Raw genomic sequence first — 5,542 nt, 5'->3', positions numbered from 1 at the left:
GATGGAGGGTGGAGGGAGATGGCCGGGGGTGGGGAAATGCGCAGGACCAGGAACCAGGGAGCACAGGACAAGTCTACTTACAGCTCAGACATCCTCTCAGGAGACCCCAGGCTACCACCCCGAGATTCCGCTTCCTCACCTTCAAATCCCCCCAAACATACTCACACATGTCCTTTCCCACCTGCCCCTCTGCTGTCCTATACTGTCCCAAAGGTCCCCGTTCCTTGTGCAGATCAGACCCGCAATCAGCAGATTTTTAATGTTGTGAATCCAGAAGATGACCGGAGATGGTCCTCCACCCGCCAGGCACACAGCAGGGTGCAGAGGGCCTGAGAAGTCACAAGAAACAAACGGTGGCATTCATTTACTGGAATATTTGGCAGAGAAAACTTGTTCTCGCATAAAATCAACTCAAATAGATTACGAGGAAGAAAACGACACTTGCACACATTTTTAAACAAAAAGCCATCTTCAAAATCATGTGGGCTAACTACAATGGAGTATCCAGGATTAGATTCAGGAACAGAAGAAAAGAACATTTATGGGAAAACTGGTGGAATACAAATAAAAATTGGAGGTTAATTGCTAGTAAGGCGCCAGTGTTAATTTCTCAGTTTTGATGAAAGTTCCTTGGTCATATGAGAGATTAACATGAGGGAAAACTGGGTAAAGGTGTATGGGAATTTGTACTAGCATTGCAACTTTTCTATAAATATAAAATTATTTCAAAATAAAAAGTTTACTTAAAAAAATCATGTGGCTGCTTATGGCTTCCTGCCCCCCCATCTCCTACCCCCACTCCACAGCAGCCAAGTTCATGATCACTCCTCCAGAGTTCCTTGGGTGGCAACCGCTGAGAGCCCCACAAGGACGAGCTGGGACCAGCGGCAGGAAGTGCGGTCATGGGCAGGTCTGAGCCAGTTCCAACACCAGGGAATCAGTCTGCAGAATCACAGAGAGACCAGAGCCCTGGAATTCCAAATCATTCCAGATCTCCAGGTCATTTGCTCATTCCGTGTTTATCACAGCCTGTGCCAAGCATCGTGCTAGGCTGCTGTGAGGTCAGGAATGTGGAAGGAGAGGGTTGCAGGTACAAAGATGCATAAGACTCAAAGAAACACACAGTCTCCTCCCTTAAGGAAGCAGTGAGGAAAACAGATGTGCTCTCCACACAGTGACCAGAGGGCGGGGATATGTACAAAGCCTGCCTTCGATCAGGGAAGGCTTCACAGAGGAAGTGGTGTAAGTTCCAGCAACTGTAGCCCAGTTTCTCTCATGACCCAAGGACAGCACACCTGATCTTCTGGCTCAGGCAGCTGGAAGGAGGAGCCGAGTAAAAGGAGGGTCATGCTCTCTGCAAATATCAAGTGCTGTAGGCATCATAAAATCATCATCATCATCATCATCATCATCACCATCATCATCATCAGACTCTGATGGCCCAGTGGGAGGCCCAGGGCCCTGAAGGAGGCCCCTGGATGAGGGGAGAACGGGCATGGAGGAGGCCATTCCTACAGCTAGCAGGGCCACTTCGGAGGCCAGCAGGGGCGTGTTGACACAGCTGGGAAGAAAGTCTTCCTCAGACTCATTAATCACTTCTGCACAGCAGCTCTGAGGGCGGGGCACCCCAGGGCACTGGGCTAGTTCTCACAGGGTCTCCTGGGGGTGGCAAGAGGGGGCATGGCCTCAAGCCCGGAGTCAGGAGAAGAAGCTCTGAAGAGGCCAGGATGGCATGGAGCAGGGCTACCAGGCCCCAGGGGCCCCAGGCCAGGGGATTTCCCAGCCAGGATGTTTGTCCACAGAGCAGCAGCCTTCCTGCCCGGAGGTTAAAATCGCTTCCAGCCTCTGGCTGGTAACCCCCTAACAGGCAGGTCCCAGGGGAAGCATTTTTTTTTTTTTTCTTTCTCATTTGGCCAAACCAGTGTCAGCTGCCTGCCATGCAGTTCCTGACCCTCCCTAAACCCTGCCCAGTATGGGTGTAGTGTGCGTGTGTGTGCGCGTGTGTGTGCGCATGTCAGAGAAGATCCATTCGAACCAGAGGACTGCTCTGAATGCGACAAGGGAGAAGATGGGGAACCAGCAGAACCGTTCCTTCAACCGCTGTTTATTATTCATTCCACAAAGACTTATTGAGCACCTACTGTGTGCCTAGGAGACAGCAAAGAGCAGAGGGGAGGTCCTGCTTTTCTGCAGCTCGCCTTCTAGAGAGAGGGGCAGAGAAGAAAAAGCAGCATGTCCACCAGAGTGGTCAGGACGGCCAACGCCCTGAGCTCAGATCTGGGGTCCAGAACTGCCCTCCCTGGGTGTCCCCTTCCCCTCCCCCGGCACTCACAGAGGCCCCTCCCTAGTCTGAACCTGGAGGCCTGAGGCTGGACCGGCAGCTGGAGGGCAGGAGGCCTGAGCTGTCTGGATTCCCCTGTAGCCCCCCATCTGCTCAGAGAGGAAAGGAGGAAGGCGGTTCTGGGCATCTCCCCTCCAGTTTAATTTTAAACCCTCTAGACTAGCAGGTGGCCAAGTGGCCCAGGGTCCTGGCCCTCTCTTCACCACCTCGAGGAGCCAAAGGCTATGCCCCCTGCCTCTCCTCTCACTCCTGGCTCCTTTTTCTTTCTCTCCTGCATTCTTTCATTCTTTCTCCTTTCTTCCTTCTCCTCCCCCATCCCCTCTACTCTCTCCCCCTCCCCCTCCCCTTCTTCCTGTCTCACATTTTCCTGCCCAGGAATCAGACCCCAGACAGTACCTAGGAAGTCTGCGGCCTTGCCTAATAGAACCGTAATAGTCCTTGGGGAGGCGCGATAATGACATCCTTCTTAAATAAAGGACTTAATGGAGATTTCCCAAATTTGAAAACCACATTTCCACTAGCAACCTATTCAGCAAGTGACTGCTCTGGAAAGGAGCTCGTAGGAGGCTGCAGTGGGGAGGAGGCTAAGTGGGAGGAGAGAAGGAGTCTGTGTAAAGAATGTTCTGCTCGGGGACTTTCCACGGCAGGACACAAATCCTAAAGGCAGGCCATCTCAGTCCTCGCCCACCCTCCTGGGCCAGCCCAGAAAGAGCAGAAGCTCAGGTTCCAGAAATCCTGCGTGACCCAAGGTGAGTTGCTTCGCTCTCTAAGTCTCTGAGGCTCAGCTGCCTCCGCTGGGAGTTGGGTGTCATCATCCTCTCCCAATATCACTCGGTGAGGGTCAGGCCATTACCTAGTTCCTAACATGAAGCAGAAGCCGAAACAAGTACCGGCCAAGCCTTAAACAAACCCAGCTAGACCGGGTCCTTCTGATCCTGTGAAAGAGCAGGCACACCAGAGCTAGGCCACCCATTCACCCTGGACTTAAGAAAATCCCAGACGATTGCAGGGGAAGGAGGGAAGAAACGGCTTTCTCATTGCCTCTGTCACTAGGATACTAATTAATGGTAAGCGAGGTGCACAATATATAATCATGTAAACCTGAAAAAAAGACATGTGAAAGCTGAACCAAAGGCTCTCATGCCCACCTAATTCCCTCACCTCTCACCCTGAGGGGAAGAATGTGATGAGAAAGAGCAGGATGACAAAAGTGTGTTCGTTGGATGAATGAATCTGGCCAGGAGCCCAGCTCTGCCATTGACTTGCTCTGCGATCTTGGAGAAAGTTCTTGCCCTCTCTGGGCCTCCATTTCCCAAGGCGTAGAATTATGGAATTAGGTGATCTCTAACAGCCTTCATATTCTTAAAATAATTTAAATTGGAGCTGAAATTCTTCCGATTTGGGGCCTCGCTGGTTCATGGAAGGTGGTGTGCTTGCTAACACTGCCACCTTGTGGCGGAAACACATAACTCCTTGCTGAGGCCTCGAATTAATGCCCTTGTAGTCAAGGCGACCAAGGCCAGAAGGGTCCTTGCACCCCACCGACCCTAAGGCCAGAAGGGTCCTTGGTCCCCACCATCATCCCACAACAGAGATACATTCTTATCAACAATGGCTGTTTCAAAAAATCCCTCTTATACTTTCTTTCCTTGTTGCAAATATGATCCTGTCTTGGGAAAGTAACTGCTATTTATTTCCAAGCTCCTACTAAGTGCCAGTGACCATGGTAAATATGTTACATACACATTGTCTTGTTTGATCCTGAAAGTAACACTGTGAGGAAAATACAATTGGCCTTTATTTTACAGATGAGGAGACGGGCTGAGAGAGATCAGACATAGCTAGAAAGAGATTACCCTGAAACTCAGAGAAAGATCGACGCACTCCAAAGCTTGGGCTACCTCCTCAGGAATGAGAAGTTGGTTTTTTTTCTCAGATATTTCAGACTCCATTTTTCACAGGCCTTTTAAGTTAGGGGGTCACTGAGTTGAAGGAGAAGAGAGAAAGGTCTCTAAGGACCACCCCTGCCCTGCTCCTGGGGTGGAAGTAGATGGACACTCGTCCAAGGCTTTGGGCTCACCAGACAGACTTAGGACACATTAGAAGCTTTCAGAATGTTCCCTGAAATGCCAAAGAGAAATCGCCAGATCCCAAAGAGGCCATGAACCCATATCTCAGACAAACCAAAAACCAGGCTCATGTGTCTATCTATGGCATGTTTGTCAGTTTATTCTGTCACCACTAGTGGAAACCTCCCCACCTCCTCCCAGAGGCCATGACCAACATGAGTTGGCGAATGAAGATAGAGACCCATCTGGTTCCAATACACTCAAAAAGGTGATGCATTCCTATGCCGGGGAACAGGGCAAGCCCAGCTCCAAAAATCATGTTTATAGAGTTGCTTATCAGTTACCTCTGCAAACACATTAGAACATCTTTCACAGTCTCCAACAGATGTAACCATCCCCACCCCATAACGGTTAACACTCCACAAGCAACGTGGGCATCATCAGGAGAGATGGAAGGAGGGATTGCAAGGATGACCTTTACCTCCAGTTTGCAGCTATTGTCTATAATTGTCTCATCCAGTGATCTGATCTTATTCTTGTAGGCTTTTTGGCCCTTTGGAGCATAAACACCCACCCATGTGCCCTGGAAATGTTCCAGACAGACCAAGATACTGCCAATATCTCCCCCTAGAACCCGCCAGCTCCAGGAGGGCATAAATGCTATGGCTATATGACTCTACTCTTTCAAAAGGAGACTATAAAACTCAAAGATTAAACAATAACAATAACAATAATAATAACATATAAAGGATGTATGTGGTCCCTGGACATGGAGATAAGCAGCCAAAGGCTCTGTTTAAAAGCAAATGAGGAAGCAGAACACAGCCAAGGTCTTTCTCCTCGCAACCCTTCACCCCTGGGTGGTTCCTGTGTAGCTCACCCTAATTCTCTATAAACAAGATTCCCTTTAAACTTTCTCTTACACTTTCACTTTTATTTGCGATACATGAGCACGTCCAAATATCCTTTATCAAAGACACTGTGACTGTTGAGCATGATATGATGGTGATGTTCTTTAATAGCAGCCCTCACTCGGTGAGACATGCCGAGCTGCATATGCACAGGTGCAGTGTGTGCAGCTTGGTGCTCGTAGTGAGGATGGATGTGGGACAAGGGCCTAGGGGCTGTGTGG

The sequence above is a fragment of the Pteropus alecto genome, unplaced genomic scaffold (genome assembly GCF_000325575.1).
Source record: "Pteropus alecto unplaced genomic scaffold, ASM32557v1 scaffold313, whole genome shotgun sequence".
Classification (NCBI taxonomy): Eukaryota; Metazoa; Chordata; class Mammalia; order Chiroptera; family Pteropodidae; genus Pteropus; species Pteropus alecto.
The sequence above is the reverse complement of the archived record's forward strand: the minus strand, read 5'-3'. Positions refer to the sequence as shown.